The 26775-nt window shown below is 48.0% G+C and overlaps 1 long non-coding RNA gene across 1 annotated transcript; it reads right to left on the reverse strand.

Annotated features, from left to right (window-relative positions):
• Positions 1–1768: 1768 nt before the first annotated feature.
• Positions 1769–25039, reverse strand: LOC137097602 (uncharacterized). The gene is made up of 3 exons (XR_010910294.1): positions 24701–25039; positions 14869–15140; positions 1769–3926 (listed from the first exon to the last, which is right to left on the reverse strand). It is a non-coding gene; the product is annotated as an uncharacterized lncRNA (long non-coding RNA).
• Between the last annotated feature and the right edge of the window lie 1736 nt (positions 25040–26775).

A 26775-nucleotide genomic window follows, 5' to 3' on the forward strand; every position in this document is an offset into this window, starting at 1 on the left:
CTGTGTGCCAAGTTTGGTCTTTATCAGTCATTAGATGAGGGTGGCAGAGGTGTCACTAAGTGAGTGAAGGTACTGCAAGTCCCATCATCCAAAGTCCATCCCCTTTCACACTGCAGCAGGATGTAGAGTGGATCATGGGGGCTCTGTGTGCCAAGTGTGGTATGATTGGTCATTAGAAGAGGGTTGCAGCAATCTTCGGAAGGGAGTGGAGGTACTTGAAGTCCCATCATCCATGGTCTGTCCTCCTCCAAACTGCAGCAGGATGTAGAGTGGGTCATTGGAGCTGCATGTGGCAAGTTTAGTCTTGATGAGTCATTGGCGAGGGTCTCAGTGGTCTCAGGAAATGAGCAAAGGTACTGCAAGTCCCATCATCCATCTCCAAATTTTTCCAAACAACACCAGGACGTAAAGTGGGTCATGAGAGGTCTATGTGCCAAGTTTGGTCTTGATCCGTCATTGGATGAGGTTTGCAGAGGTCTCAGAATGTGAGTGAAGGTACTGGAAGTTCCATCATCCATGGTCCACCCTTCTCCAAAACTGCAGCAGGATGTAGAGTGGGTCATGGGGGCTCTGTGTGCCAACGTTGGTCTTGATCGGTCATTTGATGAGTTTTGCAGCAGTCTTGGGTAGTGGAGGTACTTGAAGTCCCATCATCCATGGTCTGTCGTCCTCCAATGTGCTCCAGGATGTAGAGTGGGTCATTGAAGCTCCATGTGCCAAGTTTAGTCTTGATGAGTCATTGGCGAGGGTCTCAGTGGTCTCAGGAAGTGAGTGAAGTGACTGCAAGTCCCATCATCCATTGTCAAATTCTTCCAAACCGCACCAGGATGTAGAGTGAGTTATGTGGGCTCTCTGTGTAAATTGTGGTCCTGATCCATCATTGTTGGCAGTTATAATGGTCTTAGGAAGGGAGTGCAGGTTTTGCAAGTCCCATCGTCCATGGTGCATCCTCCTTCAAACTGCACCTGGATGTAGAGTGCGTCATAGAGACTCAGTGTGCCAAGTTTGGTATTTATCGGTAATTGGATGAGGGTTGCAGTGGTCTGAAGAATTGAGCAATGGTACTGCAAGTCCCATAATCCACGGTCCATCCCCGGCCAAACCACACCAGGACGTAAAGTGGGTCATGAGAGGTCTATGTGCGAAGTTTGGTCCTGATCAGTCATTGGATAAGGTTAACAGCGGTCTCAGAATGTGAGTGGTGGTACTGCAAGTCCCATCATCCATGGTTCATACTCCTCCAAACTGCAGTAGGATATAGAGTGGGTGATGGGGGCTCTGTGTGCCTATTTCAGTCTGTATTGGGAGTGTTCTGACCCAGCCCCCGGCCTTTCCTTTCCTCTCTTTCTCATCTCGGAATGTTGGATTTGAGGCTAGCCAATCAGAGACCATATGCAAATTTCCTTCTCATGTCCCCATTTCTGCCATTCACTGTTTTCTCCACCAGGGGCTCCTATTGAAGCTGGCCAATCAGAGACCATATGCAAATTTCCTTCTCATGTCCCCGTTTCTGCCATGAACTGTTTTCTCCACCAGGGGCTCCTATTGAAGCTGGCCAATCAGAGACCATATGCAAATAGCACCACTGCGGCAGCCAATCCGAATGTTGGAACTTTCAGGCTGGCCAATCAGAACGCTGGCACATACACCGCCCTTCCGCCCTCCACAATTCCTCTGTCCGATACAAACACTCTTCTTTATTATATATATAGATATAGATATAGATATAGATATAGATATAGATATAGATATACTATTATTTCAGAATACAATTAGAATTTTTCAAAACTAATTATTGGTTTTTATTATGATGATGATGATTAATACACGATGTCACCAGGACATAAAGGGGATCAGGGGGGTGATGTGTGCCAAGTTTGGACTTATTGGTCTTTGTTGGGGGCCACAGTGTTTTGTGGGAACTGAAGGGTTTGAAGGTACTACAAATCCCATCATCCTTTGTCCTTTCTCCCCCAAACCTCACCAGGACATAAAGGGGGTCGTGGGGGTTATGCGTGCCAATTTTGGTCCAAGTCCGTCACCCGTGCCTGTGAAAGTGGCAGCCAATCAGAAAGCGGCCACATCCACGCATTCTCTTTCCTAGGGAGACTCTTGTGATGCGCTTCTGACTGAAGGCCGATCCTTCTGGAACCTCACTTTCCTGTCTGGTGATAGGAAAGGTGGTGGTGTGAAATTTGTGTTCTTCCGTTTGCTGTTTCTGGTGCCTTTGTGTTAGTGTCGAGCTGTTTCTGGTGCCTTTGTGTTAGTGTCGAGGTGAGTCTCTCCCATTTCTTGTGGGGGGGGGGGGGAGGAGGGAGACCTCATAAATCCATGATGGAAGGTCAAGGTTTCCCTTGACAGTGTAGTGTGGAGGCTGTTGTGTTGGTGTTTGGTGTGGAGGCCGTTGCGTTGGTGTTGGTGTGGAGGCCGTTGCGTTGGTGTTTGGTGTGGAGGCCGTTGCATTGCTGTGTGGTGTGGAGGTTGGTGCATTGTGTGGAGGCCATTGCGTTGGTGTGTAGTGTGGAGTGTGTTCTTATGGAGGAAATTTCACAAAATTGTAAAGTTCTTTGTTTTCCTTCATAGAATATATATATACCCTTGCTAACTCTCTTCTTGTCGTTTTCTTTACACTCATGCCTCAAGGGAGGCTCCGGTTCTGGAGCCGGAACCGAGTAGCCCCGGATTTGGTGGTTCTTGGGAAAATTTGGTCCTGAAGAGCCACCGAGGCCTAGGAGACCATGGAGGAGGAACAACAAGGTGGCGCCAACCTCAGTCCCAGACTCGAGACCCTTGGTAGTGCTCGGGAAAGCTGTGCCTCTTCATTTCTGGAGCCAGAACCTAGTAGCACCGTTTCCCAATACATTGCAAGACTCGACGCAACTGGTGGTCATAGGCAAACATCTGCGTCTACAAGAATGTTGTAAAGTTCTTTCTTTTCCTTCATAGAATATCTGTATACCCTTGCTAACTCTCTTCTTGTCGTTTTCTTTACAGTCATGCCGCGAGGGCGGTTCCATTTCTGGAGACGGAACCAAATGGCACCATTCCCGAATCCATCGGAAGACTTGGTGGTCGTAGGAAAACAGCTGTGCCTCCAAGAACCACCAAGGCCAAGGAGGATGTGGAGCAGGAAGATCTTCCCCATCCTTGAGAACCACCACCAAGAGGAGGAGGAAGAGAAGGAGAAAGAGGAGGAGGAAGTGGAGGAGGAGGTGAAAAAGGAGGAGTAAGGACAAGTGAAAATGGAGAGAGAAGATAAGCGGATGAGGTAGTAGAGGAGGAGGAGGAGGAAGAGGAGGAGGAGGAAGGAGTTGAGGAGGAAGAGGAGGAAATAGATGAACAGGAAGACCTTGAGGAACTGGATGTCATGAAGGAGGAAGAAATACCAGAAGAACTGGAGGAAGGCTGGGAGGTGGAGGAGGAAGAGGAGCACGAGGAAGAAGAGGAGGGAGCCGAGGAGGATGAAGACCTCGAGGAGCTGGAATTAGTAGAAGAAGATAAATTCCAGAGGAAGGATGGGAGGAGAAGGAAGACGAGGACTTGGAAGAACCCAAGGAGAGCTCCATCTAGAATCCTCAACAGCCGTCCCCTCCCAAACTCAGCCACGCTTCCATCGGGAGAAAGGTATGCTTTGGTGCATCTCTATATATACTAGCTGTCCCCTGCCATGCATTGGTCCGTGGTGTGGAGGCCACAGCGTTGGTCCGTGGTGTGGAGGCCACTGCGTTGGTCCGTGGTATGGAGATCACTGCATTGGTGTCGGTCCAGGTGAGTCTTTCCCATTCCTTTGGGGGGGGGGGGAGACCGAGGGGTTGAAAAAAACCCTCCAAATATTGTGTTTCTACTGTGTTAAAGTCGGCCCTGTTGACACCCACATTATTACTAGCCATCGCCTGCCAGGCGTTGCTGTGGCCCAGTCTGGTGATCTGGAAAACAAAGTAATGAGAAAGTGTTGGTTTCTAATATAAGTAATTCCTTTATGCTTGTGAGTAAACAGTATTTCTTGTTGTTTCTTTGTCAGTGTTGATGTGGAGAGTGTCTGGTTTGCCTACTCTGGAATATGCAACATATCATAGTCCTTCTTTAAGGGTCTCTTTCAAATCTATGATACTATATCTGTGTGTGTGAGAGAGAGAGAATCATATCTATCTATATTTATGACTGGATGGGTCTTTGTCAGGAGGGCTCTGATTACATTTTCTTGCCCTGGTGAAGAGAGTTGGACTGGATGGCCTTAAGTATTTTCTGTTGGTCATGGGGGTTCTGTGTGGGAAGTTTGCCCAATTTCTGTCGTTTGTGGGTTTCAGAATGCTCTTTAATTGTGGTGAACTATACATCCCAGTAACTACAACTCCCAAATGTCAAGGTCTATTTCCTCCAAACTCCATCTGTGTTCATATTTGGGCATATGAAATATTTGTGTCAAGTTTGGTCCAGATCCATCATTGTTTGAGTCCACAGTGCTCTCTGGATGTAGGTGAACTACAACTCCTGAACTCAAGGTCAATGCCCACCAAACATATCTAGTATTTTCAGTTGGTCATGGGAGTCCTGTGTGCCATGTTTGGTTCAATTCCATCATTGGTGGAGTTCAGAATGTTCTTTGATTGTAGGCGAACTATAAATCCCAGCAACTACAACTCCCAAATGTCAAGGTCTATTTCCCTTAAACTCCATCTGTGTTCATATTTGGGCATATGGAATATTTGTGCCATGTTTGGTCCAGATCCGTCATTGTTTGAGTCCACAGTGCTCTCTGGATGTAGGTGAACTACAACTCCCAAACTCAAGGTCAATGCCCACCAAACCCTTCCAGTTTTTTCTGTTGGTCATGGGAGCCCTGTATGCTAAGTTTGGCCCAATTCCATCATTGGTGGAGTTCAGAATGCTGTTTGATTGTAGGTAAACTATAAATCCCAGCAACGACAATTCCCAAATGACAAAATCAATTTTTTTGAGTGGAGGACATACATTGGGTTGTTATGTGTCTTGTGTCCAAATTTGGTGTCAATTCCCCCAGTGGTTTTTGAGTTCTGGTGGTAGCACAAACGAACATTACATTATATATATATATATAGAGAGAGAGAGAGAGAGAGAGAGAGAGAGAGAGAGAGAGAGAGAGAGTTTTATAGTGTATATAAATAGACATCTCCAGCTCATCCCTTGTTTGGGTATCAGCCAGCACGTCAACGACTTAAATCAAGAAATAGTTTTCTTAGATCTACAGAGACACTCGCTGGAACACCTCAGCAAGCGAGAGTTCAAAAGTGGCAGGCTCAAACCCAGCACCTCAATCCATGGGTGATACCAGATGAGAGACTCCCCCCTGGGCACACAGAAGACTGGGTGTCATGATCTCTAGATCATGCCATACAACTGACACAAACCACATGGCCATGGGACATTGGGCCAAAAGGAAATGCAGGACAAACGGGGGCGTGATGTCATGATCTCTAGATCATGCCATACAACTGACACAAACCACATGGCCATGGGACATTGGGCCAAAAGGAAATGCAGGACAAACGGGGCAGCCATAAAACTTAGCTGCCAAGGGTGAGGGGAGAACTGGGCTTTGATATGGGAGGGCTTTGATATGGTAATGGGATTAGGTGCCAAAGGTAAGGGAGGAAATGGGCCTTGAGATGGAAAGGCTTTGAAATGGTAAAGGCACCAGGATACCTGAGTGTATGATTTATGGTATGCTAGTTAGTACTATATAGGAGGCCTGTAGTTGAAGCTCTTGTATTCCGAACAATAAACGTGTTGATGTCTACTCCACTCGTGATTCTCTGCGTGATCCTTCATAGGAGATTCCTCCAGAGTCACACAGCGTGGAACTGAGACACTTGACAATTTGTTCGGAATCCCTCACTCTCTCTAGCTTCTACCTACCAAAAACATGGAGGGAGAAGAGAGAGGGCTTGACACTGCTGGCAACCAACTGGCAGACGTCTCGGGGGAAGAAGCAAGCTCCGATGGAGGGGAGCTAGCAGGGTCCCCCACCCTTCCACAAGCAGCAGCTGCTCCAACCATGACCAGCCGCTGGCGAGTGACTCCGAGTCAGCCGGAGATCCTTCACAGGGCCTGGCCAAGGACTGGCTGGGAGTATGGCCTTCCTCAATCGACGGAGAGCCCAGGAATGCAGGAGATGAGGCAAGAATTAGCACAAGTAAAGGAACTGCTCAATTCCTTGCTTTTGAGACAAGACAGCGGCCTGAGGGGTCAGGATGCAAGCCCCAGCATTCCAGCAGCCGCTCCTTCCCTTCTGCAGGTAACCTCCCCCGGCCCCTCGGCAGCAGCCCCTTCCCCCCATCGGCAGAGGAGTGAGGGAGAGGGGGGCCGGGCCCAGCCACAGCACAGAGGGGAGATGAAGCTCCGAGCTGCCTTTGATGGAGACCCAGAGAAATTGCCCTTCTTTTTGACGAGAGTGGCTGCCTTCATGGCCAAGTGGGCAGGCTCCTTTGCAGATGAGACGGACAAGGTCCAACATGTGGCTGACCAGTTGCAAGGGGCAGCGTCTGAATGGCTCCTGGCATTGTATGACATCAACGCCCCGGAGCTGAACCACTTGGATGCCTTCATGTTGGCCCTGAGGTCGCGCTTTGAGGACCCCCTCCGCAAAGACAGAGCCAGGGCAAAGCTTATGAGCCTGAAGCAAGGCTCCCGCTCCATTCAGGACTTTGCCTTGGAATTCAGGAGATTGGCCTCCCAGCTTCCTGAATGGAATGAGGCCTTCAGGATCCAAGTGTTCAAGGATGGCTTGAGACCAGACCTGTTGGAGTGGGTGCTAGCCAGGGGCAGCCCAGACACCCTGATGGGATGGGTGGATGCAGCCGGCAAGGCAGAGATGGTGAAGGAAGAAATCAAAAGAGCCCGCCAAAAGCAACCCTGGCTCGCCAGAAGCGCAGGGAAGAAGGACAGCACCCCTCCCAGGAGCAGAGACAGGCTCGATCCGGGGGAAAAGGAACGGAGGTGGAAGCTGGGCCTTTGCCTACGATGTGGTGGTGAGGGGCATTTGGCCGGCTCCTGCCCAGGAAGCGGAAGGAAACCTGCCGGGCACAAACCTGGAGAAAACCAGCAGAAGGGGAACCTGAACCAGGGGAGAAGGAACCAGGCCACAGCACTGGCAGCCAAGCAACAGAAACAGCCTGGGACCACCCTTGCAGCCCCCCAGGACGACTCATCAGACAGCGGAGAGCTTTCGGGAAACGAAGATTGCCTGGAGTAATGCGCGTCGACTTCCAGGCAGTGGGAAAGCGGCGCACCAAAGCAGCAGAGACTGACATTGACCTTTCTCCAAGCCAGCCAGCAAGGAAGCAGCGCTTCAAAACAGTGGTGAGTGGCACCGACTCTCCCTTCTGGCTGAGAGTGCGGTTGTGCAAGGAGGGGACTGGAAGAGACTTGACAGTAAATGCTATCTTGGACTCAGGGTGCACAAAATCCATAATAAAGCCTGAGACAGCTACTAGAATGGGACTGGACAAGGTAAAACTCCGCTCCCCAATAACCTTTGTGCAGATGGATGGGAGCGAGATGAAGGGGGGACTTTGCAAATATAAAACCAAATGTGTATTGCTGGGGGTGGGAGAACATCAGGAGTCCATCTCTTTTATCATTGCTCCCACGGCCAGATTTTCATTAGTCCTGGGGCTAGATTGGCTGAAACTTCACAACCCCATGGTGAAATGGAGGGAGGGGAAAATATGTTTCACAGATCCTGCTTGTGAAGCTCATGGGCGAGACAAAGGCGAGCCTATGGTAAATTTGAAGGCAAGAGAGCAGGGAAGTGCTGCCAGGGGATGCTACACACTCACTCCTTCACCAGCGGGGGGAGAGGGAGGGGGCACACAGGCAACAGAAGACATCACTGCAGCCTCAGGAATCCCTCACGCCCAAGCAGGGGGGGGAGGCCTGGGAGGGCTCGCAGCTCCTCAAGCACTGGGGGAGGAGGGGGGCAGCAGCCCACAGGCATCAGAACAGAGGGTAGAGCCAGAAAGCCCGCAAATCCCCCCAGAATATGCAGACTTAGCAGAGGTCTTTGATGAGAAGGAGAGTGACAAACTGCCTCCTCACCGAGACACAGACTGTGCCATAGAAATCTTGCCCAATGCCCCAATGCCTAAACAGAGAACGTATCCCATGACCCCCAAAGAGAGGGCCGCACTGAAAGAATTCATAGACAAGAACTTGGCCAGGGGCTTCATTCGACCCTCCATGTCACCCTTAGGCGCACCAGTCTTCTTCAGGGAAAAGAAGGACCATTCACTACGGCTGGTCACTGATTACAAAAATTTGAATGCCGTTAGTGCCACTCAGGCCTACCCCCTCCCCCTGATTAAGGACATGCTAGCACAACTTAGCACAGGCAAGATCTTCACCAAATTGGACTTGAAAGAAGCCTTCCACAGGGTGAGGATTAGAGAGGGGGATCAATACAAAACAGCAATAAACACTGTATTAGGAAAATATGAATTTGAAGTAATGAGTTTTGGTTTAAAAAATGGATCAGCAGTGTTCCAAAATCTCATCAATGAAGTGTTAAGGGAACACCTTGGCAACGGTGTGCTCTGTTACCTCGATGACGTCCTCATACACACACAGGACTTGCACTCGCATGTGCAGCTGGTCAGGGAAGTCCTCAAAAAATTGCTGCCAACCAACGATATGTCAAACTGCCAAAGTGTGCCTTCCACCAGGACAAACTGGATTACCTAGGGTACAGGATCTCAGCACAGGGCATTGAGATGGATCCCAGCAAAGTAGAGGCAATAGTGGGGTGGGAACCCCCCAGAACCAGGAGACAGCTACAAAGCTTCCTGGGATTTGCAAACTTCTACAGGCAATTCATTCCCAACTTTGCCCAAATAGCCTTACCCCTCGCTGACATGCTCAAAACAAAGAGGAAGGGAGGGGGAAAACAAACAGAAGGTAAACCCAAGCCAGGCACCAAATTGCCTTGGAGCAAGGAAGCCCAAGAGGCTTTTGAAATGCTAAAATGCCTCATGAGCTCAGAGCCCATACTGAAACACCCAGACACACAACACCCTTTTGTTATACAAGTGGATGCCAGTGATGCGGCCACGGGGGCAGTATTACTACAGAAAGATGACAAAGGCGTCTTGCGCCCATGTAGTTATCTCTCAAGGAAATTCAATGCAACGGAAACACACTGGCCAATCTGGGAAAAGGAGGCAGCAGCCGTCAAATTTGCTTTAGAAGCCTGGCGGCACCTTTTGGAAGGGACCCCTCACAAATTTGTAGTGTACACTGACCACAGGAACCTGGAGGCACTCCAAACGCCACGCAAAATGACCCCAAAGCGATTGAGGTGGGCCAAATTCTTCTCCAGATTTGACTTTGAGCTGAAATACCTTCCAGGGAAAGAGAATTTCTTAGCAGACAGCTTATCTAGACTGCCACAGCACAATGCAAGCAAACAAGACACTATAGGGACAATCTTTACACGCACTCAACTAGGCATGGGGGTGCTCACCAGAAGCCAGGCAGGCAAAGAGAGGCTGGACCTGGAGGCCATGCCTCCCACAGACGGGGAGATTAGGGATCAGTGGCTCAGGGAACACCATCACGAATTGAGTTACCAGGATGGGGTGTGGCTGAAAGGCAACAAAATTTATGTCCCGGAGGACCAAAGAAAGCAGGCCCTCCAAGATCACCATGATCACAAAACAGCAGGACACTTTGGATTTGTAAAAACTCTGCATGTGCTGAGGAGGAAGCATTGGTGGCCATTCATGCGAAAGGATGTGAAAGAATATGTCCACCAATGCCCAGTCTGTTCCACAGCAAAGGGTGGTGGGGGCAAACCATCAGGTCTCCTGCGCCCATTGGAGACCCCCAGAGCTCCCTGGGAACATATCAGCATGGATTTCATTGTAGATCTCCCTCCTAGCAATGGGAAAACCACGATTTGGGTAGTAGTAGACCTGTTCTCTAAACAAGCTCATTTTATTCCATGCAGAGGTATGCCCAATGCAGAGCAACTGGCACAGATGTACATAGAAAATTGCTACAAGCACCATGGGGCCCCTTCCAAGGTCATAACAGATCGAGGCCCAGTATTTGTCTCCAGGTTTTGGAAAGCGTTCCTCCGCCAGTTAGGGGCCAAGCAAGCCCTTAGCACAGCGTACCACCCCCAGACTGATGGGCAAACAGAGAGGATCAACCAAGTGCTGGAGCAATACTTGAGATGCTACACAAACTACCAGCAGGATAATTGGTCCAAAATGTTGCCTTATGCAGAAGTAGCTTATAACAACGCTCTGCATTCCAGCACAGGGCAATCCCCTTTTGAGATAGTTTACGGTCAAAATCTCCGCACCTTGCCAACCCCAGAGATAATCCAGTCTGACCCCATCCCCTTTACAGAGTGGATGGCACGCATCAAAGAGGCATGGCCAGTCATCACTCAGGCACTCGATGAGGCCAAGGCAGCTTACAAAAAACAAGCAGACAAACACAGGAAGCCAGGGTGGGACCTCAAGCCAGGCCAACAGGTGTACCTCTCCACCAAATACTTAAAAACTAGACAGCCGAGCAAGAAATTGGCAGTTAGGTTCATTGGACCCTTTGGGGTGAAGAGGTTGGTCAATGAAGTGACTGCTGAACTAGAGCTCCCAAAGAGCTACAGAATGATTCACCCAGTATTTCACTTCAGCTTGCTCAAGCCAGCTCCAGAGAGCAGCCAATGGCACCCAGTCAATCCTCCTCCCCCACCCATCATGATAGGGAACAACCAACACTACGAAGTTGCGGAAATCCTAGATTCCAGGATCTGGAAAAACACTCTACAATATTTCGTCCGGTGGAAACACTTTCCTCCCAGTGAATCTGAGTGGGTAAAGAAAGCTGACATACACGCACCTGACCTCATCAAAAGATTTCACACACAATACCCACAGAAACCCTCTAACAATAGGGGGGGAACTGCTTTGGGAGGGGGCGTGATATTGTCAAGTGTCTCAGTTCCACGCTGTGTGACTCTGGAGGAATCTCCTATGAAGGATCACGCAGAGAATCACGAGTGGAGTAGACATCAACACGTTTATTGTTCGGAATACAAGAGCTTCAACTACAGGCCTCCTATATAGTACTAACTAGCATACCATAAATCATACACTCAGGTATCCTGGTGCCTTTACCATTTCAAAGCCTTTCCATCTCAAGGCCCATTTCCTCCCTTACCTTTGGCACCTAGTCCCATTACCATATCAAAGCCCTCCCATATCAAAGCCCAGTTCTCCCCTCACCCTTGGCAGCTAAGTTTTATGGCTGCCCCGTTTGTCCTGCATTTCCTTTTGGCCCAATGTCCCATGGCCATGTGGTTTGTATCAGTTGTATGGCATGATCTAGAGATCATGACATCATGCCCCCGTTTGTCCTGCATTTCCTTTTGGCCCAATGTCCCATGGCCATGTGGTTTGTGTCAGTTGTATGGCATGATCTAGAGATCATGACACTGGGTGACTTGGAAGGCGCTGAACAGACTGCGCTCTGGCACCACGAGATGCAGAGCCAATCTTAAGAAATGGGGCTACAAAGTGGAATCCACAACATGCGAGTGTGGAGAAGAGCAAACCACTGACCACCTGCTGCAATGCAACCTGAGCCCTGCCACATGCATGATGGAGGACCTCCTTGCGGCAACACCAGAGGCACTCCAAGTGGCCAGATGCTGGTCAAAGGACATTTAATCAGCTACCAAGCTTGCAAAAATTTGTGGGTTTTTTGTTTTGTTTTTTATCTGTTTGTTTGTTTTGTTCTGTTAGAAATGTAATACAATGTTCTGGTTGTGGATGACACGATAAAATAAATAAATAAATAAATATTACAGATAGTGGTATAGTAAGGTAAAGGTTTTCCCCTGACATTAAGTCCAGTCGTGTCTGACTCTGGGGGTTGGTGCTCAACTCCATTTCTAAACCGAAGAGCCAGCATTGTCCATAGACACCTCCAAGGTCGTGTGGCAATTGGCATGACTGCATGGAGGGCCCTTACCTTCCCGTCAGAGCGGTACCTATTGATCTACTTACATTTGCATGTTTTAAAATTGCTAGGTGGGCAGAAGCTAGGGCTGACAGAGGAAGCTCACGCCACTCCCCAGATTTGAACTGCCGACCTTTTAGTCAGCAAGTTCAGCAGATCGGTGCATTAACCTACTGCGCCACAGGGGGCTATATATGTGGTATAGTACAATATAGTAATACATAATACTAATATTGTGCTGTGCTAATAATATAATATATTGTATACACATATAATATAGATAATAATGTTATAATGTAATACAATATAATAATAAATATAAGAATTATATTTTTATACTAGCTGTCCCCTGCCACGCGTTGCTGTGGCCCAGTCTGGTGATGTGGAAAATAATGTAATGAGAAAGTGTTGGTTTCTAATATATGTAATTCCTTTATGCTTGTGGGTAAACACTATTTCTTGTTGTTTGTCAGTGTTGATGTGGATGAAGCCGAGCATGACCCCCCCCCCCAACAAGGGATGGTGACTTATAGTTCTGCAAAGGACAAAGGTACCAGACTGCACAATAGGGGTTAAGTCTTGGTCAATTTGTCAAGGCCTTAACAAACAATGAAACAAACATGAAACTTTGGGAATGGCTAGACCTTGGGGTCTCTGCCTCTCTCTCGAGAGAGAGAGAGAGAGAGAGAGAGCTGTAGTTTTCCAAGGACCATGGGACTGGCTTCCATCCCAGCGCTGCAGGGCTTTGCGTCTTGACCCAGTGGAACTCCATAGACTCCCTTTGTCTGGCATTTTGAATTCTGCTACATTCCTGGACTTCACTCTCTTCAAGGACTCGCTCTCTACCCATGAACTTTCTTCAAGACAACTTATGAATTCATGTTGTGTCCTGATATCGTCTGCTTTTTATAACTGGTATTATTAATCTCTCTCTGGGGTCCCGGATGGGAAGATAGCTGCATATGATTTCCCTGCGTATAATTTCTGTATGGTTTTTATGCTTCCTTGCATTCCTGACCATTTGCCCCTTCTCCCTCCAAAGAAATATGTAAGGGAACCCCCTGGCCTTCAGAAACAAAAGACTAAAACCTCCCGCCAAAGACACCTTTGCATGGATAAAAGAAGGAGATTCTTATCTCTAGCCTCGGAAGATGGCCCACTAGAGTAAAGCATTGTTTGACAAAGGTTTCTGTAAGATAAGGGGAAACTTTCCCCTCTGCTTTTGTTTACTTAGCATTTACCTCAGGCTGCCATCATTGTTCCCCTGTCTCACAGCCAGAAAGGATCAGGACACACGTTGACCCTTTGTCTCACAAGAGCACATGGCATTTCTTTGTTTAAGGACTCCTTTCCCAGATTCCTTTGTGCTCCCTCATCCCGCCTCCATTTCTCCTGATTGGCTGTCGCCACCAGGTGGCAGAGGTCTCCCCATTGGTTCCTACGGACCACTGGAGCTCATCGCCCAATCATGGCAGGGAACAACAGGGAAGCCGGGGCGGGGAGTTTTGAACTCTACAACTTTGAATTTGCTATAAATATGACTGTATTGGTATATTCCCCTCATGCTTAGCTTGGCGAATGATTGCAGCTTTGCATCGGGTTTCAGCTGAATCGCATTAAACTTCGATGGCTCTTCTTGGTGAGACTTTTCATTGGGAAATCAGGGAAAAATATGGGATGCTTCTCTGTCTCGCCAGGGAAAAAAGAACTCTTTGATGAGTCTAATTGGTCTCTGCCTCCTGGCAAAGACCCCTAAATTTTAGCTCAATAACGTGGAGAGTGTCTGGTTTGCCTACTCTGGGATATGCAACATATCATAGTCCTTCTTTAAGGGTCTCTTTCAAATCTTTGATACTATATCTGTGTGTGTGTGTGAGAGAGAATCATCTATATAAATAAAAATGTAATGTTCGTTTGTGCTACCATCAGAACTCAAAAACCACTGGGGGAATTGACACCAAATTTGGACACAAGACACCCAACAGTCCAATTTATGTTCTCCACTCAAAAAAAAAAAAAACTGGAAAGTCCTTAACCCCCCCCCCCCAAGTCTAAATGCGTATACCAAGCATGCATTCAAAGAACACCCTCCTTGCCCCGCTGCCCTCCTGTACGAGGGGGGAAAAACCAACAGCCGAGAGAGAGAGAGAGAAAGAGAGAGAGAGAGAGAACGAACCAGTAGAGAGAAGGAAGGAAAGGGCCCATGGATCCCTTTCAATAGCTTATTTTATAGCAACCCTGGGCTACAATATCTACAATAAGAATATCTATCAGTCTTTAATAATAATATCTATGTCTGTAATGATAATATCTAGAGGGGGCACCTCTATTATAACAATAATATCTGCATGTCTATAATAATATCTGCATGTCTGTAATAATAATATCGAGGTGCCTATAATAATATCTGTGGGTCTATAATAAGATCTGTCTGTCAATAATATCTATATATCTATAACAATAATACCTATATGCCTATTAGGCTTGGGCAATCCATGGTTCTAAATGGTTCTAAAGTACTTACAAAACTAAAGTTCTGGTGGTGAAAATTTCAGAACTCTAACAAAACTCTCAAAATTTCATAATAAATGGCAGTTCCTAATTGGTTCTGTCATTAAAATCACCAATAATGAAATAATAATTAAATTTTGAAAGTTTTGTTAGAGTTCTGAAATTTTCACCACCAGAACTTTAGTTTTGTAAGAACTTTAGAACCATTTAGAACCATGGATTGCCCAAGCCTAATGCCTATAATAATAAAATATCTATACCTCTGTAATAGTAATAGCAATATCATATCAATAATAATAATATCTATATGCCTATAAGAATCTATGTCAATACTAATAAAAATATCTATACCTCTGTAAAAAAAAAGTCATGTCCACAGTGATTTAAGAAACTGCAAGTCGCTTCTGGTGTGAGAGAATTGCCCGTCTGCAAGGACGTTGCCCAGGGGACATTGCCTGGATGTTTTGATGTTTTCCCATCCTTGTGGGAGGCTTCTCTTATGTACCCATTTGGGGAGCTGGAGCTGACAGAGGGAGCTCATCTCCACTCTCCCCAGATTCAAGCCTGCGATCTGTCGGTCTTCAGTCCTGTCGCCACAAGGGTTTTAGCCCATTGCACCACCTCTGTAATAATAACAGATATATCATATCAATAATAATAATAATAATAATAATAATAACTACATGCCTATAATATCTATAGGTCTGTAATAATAATATCCATACATCTGTAATAATATTACCTGTATGTCAGTAATATCTATACATCTATAATAATAATAATAATAATATCTATATGCCGTTAATAATATCTGTGTCTATAATAATAATAATAATAATATCTATACATCTATAAAAATAATAATATCTTTGAACTGGGTTATATGGCAGTGTGGACTCAGGTAACCCAGGGCCCTTCCACACATCCATATAACCCTTTGGCCTCGAGGAGACTGAAAAGGGGCATATATTAGGTTGACACTGTGCCACTTCAGTTGTGTATTGATCGCTTAGAAACCACCTCTTCCTCTTTTCTTTCCCATTTCTCCAAAATAAGCCACAGCAACGCATGGCCAGGCACAGCTAGTACAAAATAAATATAGATACCAATAAAATTACATTAATTGACGAAACAGTAAGTTAAATGTTTTTCAATGTTTACATAAAACTGTAATTTAAAATAAGACTGACCAACGTTGATCAAACCATTATTCTAACTTTTTTCAGTGTCAATGTGCTTACGTATCATTCCAAAAATAATAAAAAAGTAAAATAATAAATGTAATAACAACAATAAAGTAAAATAATAAATGTAATAATAATAGTAATAATAATAGAGTAAAATAAATGTAATAAAATAATAGAGTAAAATAATGCAAATGTAATAATGCCAATAATAGAGTAAAATAATAAATGTAAAGTAGAATAATAAATGTAATAATAATAATAATAATAATAATAATAATAATAATAAGAGTAAAATAAATGTAATAAAATAATAATAGAGTAAATTAATGCAAATGTAATCATACTAATAATAGAGGAAAACAATAAATGAAATAAAAATAATAGTAATAACAGAGTAAAATAATAAATAACTTTAGGTTCTTGTGGGTTTTTTCGGGCTATATGGCCATGTTCTAGAGGCATTTTTCCTGACGTTTCGCCTGCATCTATGGCAAGCATCCTCAGAGGTAGTGAGGTCTGTTGGAATTAGGAAAATGGGTTTATATATCTGTGGAATGACTAGGGTGGGGCAAAGAGCTCTTCTCTTTATGTGTGTGCTTGTGTATATATATGTGTGTGTGTGATACCAAATGAGAGACTTCCCCCTGGGCACACAGAGGACTGGGCGACTTAGAAGGCGCTGAACAGACTGCGCTCTGGCACCACGAGATGCAGAGCCAACCTCAAGAAATGGGGCCACAAAGTGGAATCCTCGACATGCGAGTGTGGAGAAGAGCAAACCACTGACCACCTGCTGCAATGCAACCTGAGCCCTGCCACATGCACAATGGAGGACCTTCTTGCGGCAACAGCGGAGGCCCTCCAAGTGGCCAGATACTGGTCAGAGGACATTTAATCAACTACCAAATTCACAAATTTTGTATTTTGTCTGTTTGTTTGCTTTGTTCTGTTAGAAATGTAATATAATTTGACTGGTTGTCCTGACACGACAATAAATATATAAATAAATAAATATGTGTGTGTATATTTCTATGTGCATGTGTAGATGTACATATATGTGTATGTATGTGTATATGCATGTGTATGTGTTATGTATGTGTATATTTATGTATGTATGTTTGTACATACATGTGTATGTATATGTGTGTGTGTTAGGCTTGGGCAATCCATGGTTCTAAATGGTTCTAAAGTACTTACAAAAATGAAAGGTTGCTTACCTGTAACCGTAGTTTCCCTAGTGGTATGCTGTGAATCCGCACTAATGGTATCTCTCTGCGCATGCGCAGCTTAGCTCGGAATTCTACAGTTAAAAATTCAAAAGGACGGCGGTTGGCCCCGCGCACACTCCCCATGGTACTATAAATAGCCCGCGGAAGGCTAACCGCCTCAGTTCTCTTCGGCCGCAGAAACTGCTCAAAGAGGAGGCATGACAAACTGCGGGGAGGATGGGCGGGGCCGTGCGGATTCACAGCATACCACTAGGGAAACTACGGTTACAGGTAAGCAACCTTTCATTTTCCCTGCGTGGCTATGCTGTGAATGCGCACTAATGGTAGTAGACTAGCAAGCTACTCACCGTGGCCAGTGGGCGTCATGCCACCGCAGAAAAAAGCACAGCTCGACCGAAGGAAGCATCCTTCTTCGATGTCAAGTCCAGCTTGTAATGTGTCACAAAAGTCATCGGTGTAGACCACGTGGCTGCACGACAGATTGCTTCCAATGGTACACCCTTCATAAATGCCGCAGATGCGGATTGTGCCCTCGTCGAATGGCCTCTGACTCCAAGCGGGAGTTCCCGTCCCGATCTCTGATATGCCAACTTGATAACTGATACAAGCCAAGCCGACAAACGTTGTGAGGATACGGGAAGACCCAATGAATCTTGACGATATTTTATGAACATTCTCGAAGTTTTCCTTATGTCCTTTGTCCGATCAAGGTAAAATACAATGGCTCTACGTACATCTAGCAGATGGAGTCTTCGCTCTAGTGGTGTGGAAGGTTCCTGGAAGAAGGCTGGTAGCACAAGTTCCTGAGACATGTGGAAGTTAGATGTCACCTTGGGCAGGAACGAGATGTCCGTGCGGAGCACCACCTTATCTTTATGGATACGGAGATAAGGTGGGTCCACCCGTAGTGCACACAGTTCGCTTACCCGCCTTGCTGATGTGATGGCAACCAGGAAGGAGACTTTCCAGGACAAAAACGACATCTGGCACGTAGCCAATGGTTCATAAGGAGGGCCCTGAAGAGACTCCAGCACTAATTCCAAACACCACGATGGGGCTACTGGGTTTACAGCTGGCCTCATGTTCCCCATCCCCTTTAGGAAAAGCTTGACATAATAGTCTGAAAATAGAGATGGCTGGCCTTGCTTCCTCCTATGCCACGACAACGCGGCAAGGTAGCACTTTACTGATGACAAAGTATATCCTGAGTCCATTAGAGTACCAAGGAACTCCAACACCTCTGTAACTGGTGCTGTAACTGGATCTTTCCCTCGCGATTTCATAAATTCTAGGAAGCGCTTCACCTTGTATGTATAAGAGCGCCTGGTGGATGGTTTATGAGCTGCATTCAAAATTTCTCTAACTTTCTCAGACAGCTTGTCGGCTAAACCCTGAGCAGTATCCTCCAAGCTGTCAGTTTCAGTGTGTGGACATCGGGGTAGAGCACATCGCCGCCCTGCGTCGTCAGGAGGTCCGCTCTGGTCGGTAGGCGTCTGTACACTCCCTGTGACATCTCCAGAAGAGCCGCAAACCATGGTTGCCGAGGCCACCACGGCGCGATCAGAATGCAGTTGCTCATGTCTCTTCGCAGCTTCGTGATTACCTTGAGTAACAGGGGGAACGGGGGAAATGCATATAGGTAATCCCCTGTCCACCCCAGAAGAAAGGCGTCCCCCAGACATCCCTGATTGTAATTTGGACGCCTGCGTGCACAATATTGGGGACACTTCGCGTTCTCCTTGGACGCGAAGAGATCTACTGTTGGTGTTCCCCATGCATTGAAGACTAGATCCAGTTCCTCCCGATTGAGGGACCATTCGTGGGTTGATAGGGGGGACCTGCTGAGCACATCTGCTAGTACATTCTCTTCCCCTGGTAGGTGAACCGCCACTAGGTGGATGCCCCTGGCTACACACCACTCCCAAATGTGCAATGTCAGGTCCAACAGTGGTTGTGACCTGGTACCCCCCTGCTTGTTTATGTAATACATAGTTGTGGTGTTGTCCGTTACCACCTGCACCACCTGACCCAACATTGCTTGCTCGAAAGACTTTAGGGCCTTCTCTACTGCCATAAGCTCTAGCACATTGATGTGGTGCACGGCTTCTTTGGGGGACCATACACCTTGGGCTGTGAGTCCCTCGAAATGCGCCCCCCAACCATGCATGGAGGAATCCGTGGTAATGACCCTGGATGGTTCTGGGAGTTGGAAGGGGTGGCCTGTCAAAACATTTGAAGGGTCTTTCCACCAATTGAGGGATTTCTTTACTATAGAAGGCATGTCCAATTTTGTATAGGGCTTGTCTACCCCAACTCTGTGGGCCGACAAAAACCAAGCCTGTAGTGGCCTGAGACGAAGCCTGGCATACGGCGTGACGGTAGTCATCGAGGCCATATGGCCGAGCAACGTCTGCACTTCCTTCACCGACACACGGGTCGCCCGAACGACTTGTACTATTAGGGATTGTAGAGCCGCAAAGCGGTCCTCCGGCAAAAAGGCCCATTGGCGCTCTGAATCCAGCACTGCTCCGATGAACTGGATTCTGCGACTCGGCAACAGGTGTGATTTCTCTGCATTGACAACCAGACCTAAGGACTGGAGAAGAGAGAGCGTGGTTTTGATGTGTATTCTCAGTCCCTCGCAAGTATTACCCACCAACAGCCAGTCGTCTATGTATGGGTAAATGGTCACACCCTGAGTTCGAAGGTAGGCTGCAATAACAGCCATACACTTCGTAAAAACCCTAGGGGCTGTTGTCAAGCCGAAAGGAAGAACATTAAAACAGAAAGCCCGCGTGCCAACCATGAAGGAAAGGTATTTCCTGTGGTGTTCTGCCATTGATATGTGGAAATAAGCATCTTTTAAATCAATGGTAGCGAACCAGGCATTTTTATTAAGCAGTGGTAGAATCAATGACAAAGACACCATGCGAAACCTTTGTGAAAAAATAAACTTGTTAACTTCCCTTAAATCAAGAATAGGCCGCAGGCCCCCTCCCCTCTTTTTAATCAAAAAATATCTGGAGAAAAAACAACTTGGAATATCACTAGGGTGAAGCGGGGATATGGCCCCTTTCTCCAACAACTTAGAAACTTCCTCCAGCAAGGGAGGAGACTCCGGGGTGGATTTTAAATTGCCCAACGGGGGCAAGGTTACAAACTCCATTGCATAACCCTCACTAATAACACGAAGAACTCACTTATCAGTAGTTATTGATCTCCAAACTTGACTATACGGCCTTAGCCTGTCAAAAAACATAACTGGTTGTGGCGGGGCCGTGGACAACGGAACTCCTGATCTAGACAAAAGTGAGTTCTCTTGAAGCCCAATTCTAGAGGGAACATCAAAGACGACGCTTCTGATTCCCTCCGGTTCTAGCCTTGCTGTTATAAGGCTGATATCTAGCCTTGGCATTGTAGTTCTGTCTCCTATTGGGTTGAAATTTACTGTTTGAAGACTTAAACCCAGTACTATTTTTATAACCATCAAAGTAACCCTTACGATAAGTGCCTGTTGGCTGTTGCCAACGCTGCCTCTGCTGAAATCCAGGCTGCCATGGATTATCATATTTGGCTGCCTGTAGAACCTCCCTGGAATGTTTTATCTTCTCGTCTGTTGAGGGGTCAAACAGGCCCTCCTCTGTCATTGGGAGGTCCTCGGCCAAGGAACGGCTGTCCTCAGATAACGAGGAGGCCCGGAGCCAAGCATGACGTCGTATAGCCGTTGCAGTAGCTAATAATTTGCCGGCTGATTCCGCCATATGCTTCCCTATATCCTTCTGGAATTTTGAGAGGGGTATAGCCTCATTCACAAATGCCCGAGGTAACCGTCTTTCTTCTAATGGTAACTTATCTACATATGGAGCCATCTTGTTCCATAAAAAACTTTGGTAACCACTAAGGTAAGTTACGTAGTGTGCAATTCTAGTGAACAATCCCGCCGCTATGTGAACCTTTTTCCCCAAGGAGTCTACTTTCTTGCCCTCCTTATCAGGCGGGGAGACCGTAAACTTCTTAGGTTTTTTAGACCTTGCCGCCTCCGCCACCACGGTATTGGGGGCTGAGGGGCGAGCTATCCACTTGGCTGCTGACAAATCAACTTTATAAAGAATGTCCACCCTCCTAGGGATGGCAGGAACAATAGAAGGGGGCATATCAGGGATCTTTGTCAACTTCAGCAGATAAGGTAACGTTGGTAGCACTGCAGACGATGGATTGTCCTGCTCCTCCGACGGAAACATCGGGTCATCTACTGCAGCTGATGGCTTTGGAATGACAATGTCCAAGGCAGTTATCATTCTCCCTATCAACTGCATGAATTTATTGTAATCATCAGATCGGGGAATAGGATGCTCCATGTCCTTTTCCTCTCTTGACACCTCATCAGCCTCCTCCGAAGCATCTGAGTCAGCAGGATTGTCTATATTATAATCACTTGCATGAGCGCGCTCCATCACGTCCATATGGACAGGTTGTGTGTCCCTAGGCTGGTGCCTCCAGTCCTTAGTCACAGGTATCAGAGTATGATCTGGCGCGCTGGTCTCCTTAACTAGCGCAGACTGCCTGCTGGGTCTCTGGGCCCTGGGGGATGGCGGGTTGTCCTCCCCGAAGTACACGATACCTCCGTTGGGAGTCACTCTGTAGATCCCTGCTTGGGGGGGGGGGTACTCATACCTCCCCCTTCGCCCTCTATAATGGGAAGATCTTGATGAAGCTACAGAAAAAGCCCTCTCTAGTCGTGCGCGTCGACGCTTCCTTGCTGAACAAGAAGAGTCCGAACACGTCGAAGCGGAGTCACTTGAAGATGACCTCTCCCTGCGCGCACTTCTTGTATGGCCTGCGCGCGAAGGCGCGCGAGAGCGGCGCCGAGTCGAATCATTCAGGGCATTCCCTGCTGCTGCCGACGCCGATGGGCCGGCTGGGGAAGCCCCGCGCAGCTCCTCCTCCCTTTCGCCCGAAAGGGAAGGGGGCGGGCCCGGTGCCGAGAGCATCGGCATCGGAGGCGTTGTTTCAGCTCTTTGCAACGTCTCCTGCGCACGCGCGAGGCGTGGCTTCGCCGCTGCCGCCTCCTCTTCTGCTTGCAAAGCACGCTCGCGGCGTGGCTGGGCTGGCAGCGGCTCGGGCCTGGCTTCCATCCCGACTGAGGAGGACTCCTTCTCCTTTTCGGCCAATTGAGCGAGCCACGCTGCCCCTTTAGGGAGCCCAGTAGTTTTCTTAACTACAGGGGCAGATGGCTTCGTTGGCTCGACGTTTTTCGTCTTCTTGGACTTCTTCAAGGACTTTAAAGGTAAGCCTTGCACAGACGGAGTCTGGTCGCCATTTTGGCGATCTTCTTTGGGAGGGAGAAGAGCACGCTCGTAAAGAGCCGCCTTCAGTCTAATTTGTCTATTTTTACGTGTCTGGGGAGTAAATGCCTGGCAAATGGCACAGCTTTGCGCCAGATGCCCCTCACCCAGACACGCAATGCATAAAGTATGAGCGTCATTATCCGGGATATTCGAAGGGCAGGCGGTACACCGCTTGAAGCCCTTTGTTTGAGACATTTTTCTCTAACAAAACTCCCGGACCAAAGCCTTAATAGAAGCAGAAAGATCTCCTTTCAAAACCGAGCTGTTTGCGTCTAGCGCGGAAGAAGAGAACTGAGGCGGTTAGCCTTCCGCGGGCTATTTATAGTACCATGGGGAGTGTGCGCGGGGCCAACCGCCGTCCTTTTGAATTTTTAACTGTAGAATTCCGAGCTAAGCTGCGCATGCGCAGAGAGATACCATTAGTGCGCATTCACAGCATAGCCACGCAGGGAAACTAAAGTTCTGGTGATGAAAATTTCAAAACTCTAACAAAACTCTCAAAATTTCATTATAAATGGCAGTTCCTAATTGGTTCTGTCATAAAAATCGCCAATAATGAAATAATAATTACATTTTGAAAGTTTTGTTAGAGTTCTGAAATTTTCACCACCAGAACTTTAGTTTTGTAAGTACTTTAGAACCATTTAGAAACATGGATTGCCCAAGCCTAGTGTGTGTATTGGGAAAGAATGCACTGTAAACTCCTTGGTGGGCCAATGGGGTCTCCGGGGGGGGGGGGGGTCTTTCCTGGAATTTAGTCCAGACACTTGTTTTATTCTTTCTTTCTTTCTTTCTTCAAGGGGATGAAGGAGGAAGGCTGAGTTCAGTCTGGAATGGCTCCTTTAAAGTTTGGACTAAAACCCAGAGCAGATGGCAGATGGGGTTCCTGAGTTTTCCAAGCAGGCCTTGTGGGCATCTGCCCAAAGAGAGGGAGGGAAGAAAAGGAGGGGAAGAGGGAGGGGAAGAGAGAGAGGAAGAGAGAGAGGAAGAGGGAGAGGGAGAGGAAGAGGGAGGGGAAGAGGAAGAGGGAGGGGAAGAGAGAGAGGGAGGGGAAGAGGGAGAGGGAGGGGAAGAGGGAGGGGAAGAGGGAGAGGAAGAGGGAGGTGAAGGGGAAGAGGGAGAGGGAGGGGAAGAGGGAGAGGGAGGGGAAGAGGGAGAGGGAGGGGAAGAGGGAGAAGGAGGAGAAGAGGGAGAGGGAGGGGAAGAGGGAGAGAGAAGAGGGAGAGGGAGAGGGAAGGGAAGAGGGAGAGGAAGAGGGAGGGGAAGAGGGAGAGGAAGAGGAAGAGAGAGGGGAAGAGAGAGAGGGAGGGGAAGAGGGAGAGGGAGGGGAAGAGGGAGGGGAAAAGGGAGAGGGAGGGGGAGAGGGAGAGGAAGAGGGAGAGGGAGGGGAAGAGGGAGAGGGAGGGGGAGAGGGAGAGGGAGGGGAAGAGGGAGAGGGAGGGGAAGAGAGAAAGGAAGAGGGAGAGGGAGTGGAAGAGGGAGAGGGAGGGGAAGAGAGAGAGGGAGAGGAAGAGGGAGGGGAAGAGGGAGAGGGAGGGGAAGAGGGAGAGGGAGGGGAAGAGAGAGAGGGAGAGGAAGAGGGAGGGGAAGAGGGTGAGGGAGGGGAAGAGGGAGAGGGAAGGGAAGAGGGAGAGGGAGGGGGAGAGGGAGAGGGAGGGGGAGAGGCAGAGGGAGGGAAGAGGGAGAGGGAGGGGAAGAGGGAGAGGTAGGGGAAGAGGGAGAGGAGGGGAAGGGGAAGAGGGAGGGGAAGAGGGAGCGGGAGGGGAAGAGGGAGGGGGAGAGGGAAGGGAAGAGGGAGAGGAAGAGGGAGTGGAAGAGGGAGGGGAAGAGGGAGAGGAAGAGGGAGAGGAAGAGAGAGAGGGAGGGGAAGAGGGAGAGGGAGGGGAAGAGGGAGATGGAGGTGAAGAGGAAGAGGGAGGGGAAGAGGGAGAGGGAGGGGAAGAGGGGGATGGAGGGGAAGAGGAAGAGGGAGGGGAAGAGGGAGAGGGAGGGGAAGAGGGAGAGGGAGGGGAAGAGGGAGGGGGAAGAGGGAGAGGAAGGGGAAGAGGGAGGAGAAGAGGGAGAGGGAGGGGAAGAGGGAGATGGAGAGGGAGAGGAAGAGGGAGCGGAAGAGGGAGAGGGAGGGGAAGAGGGAGAGGAAGGGGAAGAGGGAGGGGAAGAGGGAGCGGGAGGGGAAGAGGGAGATGGAGGGGAAGAGGAAGAGGAAGAGGGAGGGGAAGAGGGAGAGGGGGGAAGAGGGAGGGAGGCAGGCCAGGCCTTTGGGTGAGTCCCTTGCCCACTTTGCTTGGGAGGATGCCAATGTGGTGGGGGGCTTCTTTCCGGCCCTGGCTCTGGAGTTTCCCCCCCCCCTCCCCTTTGCATCTCTGCCTGAGGGAGGAGTGTTCAGTTGTGGGGAGGGGAAGAGAGAGAAGGTCCAAACCTGAGGAGAAGGGAGGGGAAACAGTCAGGCCAAGGCAGAGGAGGGGAAACAGAAGGGGAAGGGGCTCCCAATCCCAAAGTCTGGACCGACGGGTTTTCTCTGTGGTTCCTCTTTGCTGTGGACTTTCCCCCTTGGCCTCCCAAGAGGCGTGGCTGGGCCGCCCCTTCTCCACAGCGACGCCTGTAGAAAGCCAGCCAAGCCCGGGCACTGCTTGCCTCCCTCACTTGGTGCCTTGCCTCTCTCTCTCTCTCTCTCTCTCTCTGTCTCTCTCTCTCCAGGGAGGAAGAGGACTGAGTGGAGCTCCTCTGCCTGAGAGAGAGAGTGTGGCCTCCTCCTCCTCCTCCTCCTCCCTTTCTGCCTCTCTTGCCGTTGTGACAGTTGGTGGGGGCGTGGCCACGCGCTTTCCCCTCGCGCTGGAGGGAGCCAGGACAGAGCAGACTTTTTGCGCATGCGTACTGTTTGGGGGGGGGGGGGGTTAAAGTCCATTTCCTGGTTGTTGTTTTTTTGCGGGTTTTTTTGAGTGGAGGACACAAATTGGACTAGGTTCTTGAATTTCAACAGAAAGGAAGAGACCATGAAAATGAACAAAATCTGGCTACCAGTATTAAAAAAACTCTAAAATTACAACAGCAAAACAGCAGAGAGGAAACAACCAGGCACATCTTAACACCTCTCAACAAAAGATTTTCCCAGGCTCAGCCAGGCCTTCAAATGCTAATGAAGGTGGTCAGTTGAAACATTCACACCTAGCTCCAGCAGAGAAGAGCTCTTTGCCCCACCCCAGCCATTCCACAGATATATAAACCATTTATATAAAGTCCATTTCCGGGTTGTTGTTTTTTTGAGTGGAGGACATAAATTGGACTAAACATTACATTACATTTTTATTATATAGAGCAGTGGTTCTCAACCTTTCTAATGCCGCGACCCCTTAATCCAACCATAAAATTATTTTCATTATTACTTCATAAATATAATTTTGCTACTGTTATGAATCATAATGTAAATATCCGATATGCAGGATGTATTTTCATTCATTGGTCAAATTTGGCACAAATACCCAATATGCACAAATTTGAATACTAGTGGGGTTGGGGGGGAGGGACTGGTTTTATCATTTGAGAGTTGTACATCTACAAACAAAGAGCATTCTGATCTCCACCAATGATGGAACTGAACCAATCTTGGCACACAGGACTCCCATGACCATCAGAAAACACTAGCAGGGTTTGGTGGGCATGGATCTTGAGTTTGGGAGTTGTAGTTCATCTACATCTTTGGACTCAAACAATGATGCATCAGGACCAAATTTGGCACAAATACTCAATATGTCCAAATGTAAAAACTAGTGGAGTTTGAGGGAAATAGACCTTGGTATTTGGGAGTTTTAGTTGCTGGGATTTATACTTCACCTACACAGAGCATTCTGAATCCTACCAACAATAGAATTGGACCTAACTTTCCACGTGTAACTCAGATGACCAAGAGAAAATACTGTGTTTTCTGATGGTCTTCGGCGACCCCTCGGGCACCCTCTCGCGACCCCCCCAGGGGTCCCGACCACCAGGTTGAGAAACACTGATATAGAGATTAGACCACAATATATATAGAATCATAGAATCAAAGAGTTGGAAGAGACCTCATGACCCATCCAGTCCAACCCCATCCTGCCAAGAAGCAGGAATATTGCATTCAAATCACCCCTGACAGATGGCCATCCAGCCCCTATTTAAAAGCTTCCAAAGAAGGAGCCTCCACCACACTCCGGGGCAGAGAGTTCCACTGCTGAACGGCTCTCACAGTCAGGAAGTTCTTCCTCATGTTCAATTGGAATCTCCTTTCTTGTAGTTTGAAGCCATTGTTTCACATCCTAGTCTCCAGGGAAGCGGAAAACAAGCTTGCTCCCTCCTCCCTGTGCCTTCCTCTCACATATTTATACATGGCTATCATATCTCCTCTCAGCCTTCTCTTCTTCAGGCTAAACATGCCCAGCTCCTTAAGCCGCTCCTCATAGGGCTTGTTCTCCAGACCCTTGATCATTTTAGTCACCCTCCTCTGGACACATTCCAGCTTGT

Source organism: Anolis sagrei, chromosome 9 (assembly GCF_037176765.1).
Source record: "Anolis sagrei isolate rAnoSag1 chromosome 9, rAnoSag1.mat, whole genome shotgun sequence".
In the NCBI taxonomy this organism is placed as follows: domain Eukaryota; kingdom Metazoa; phylum Chordata; class Lepidosauria; order Squamata; family Dactyloidae; genus Anolis; species Anolis sagrei.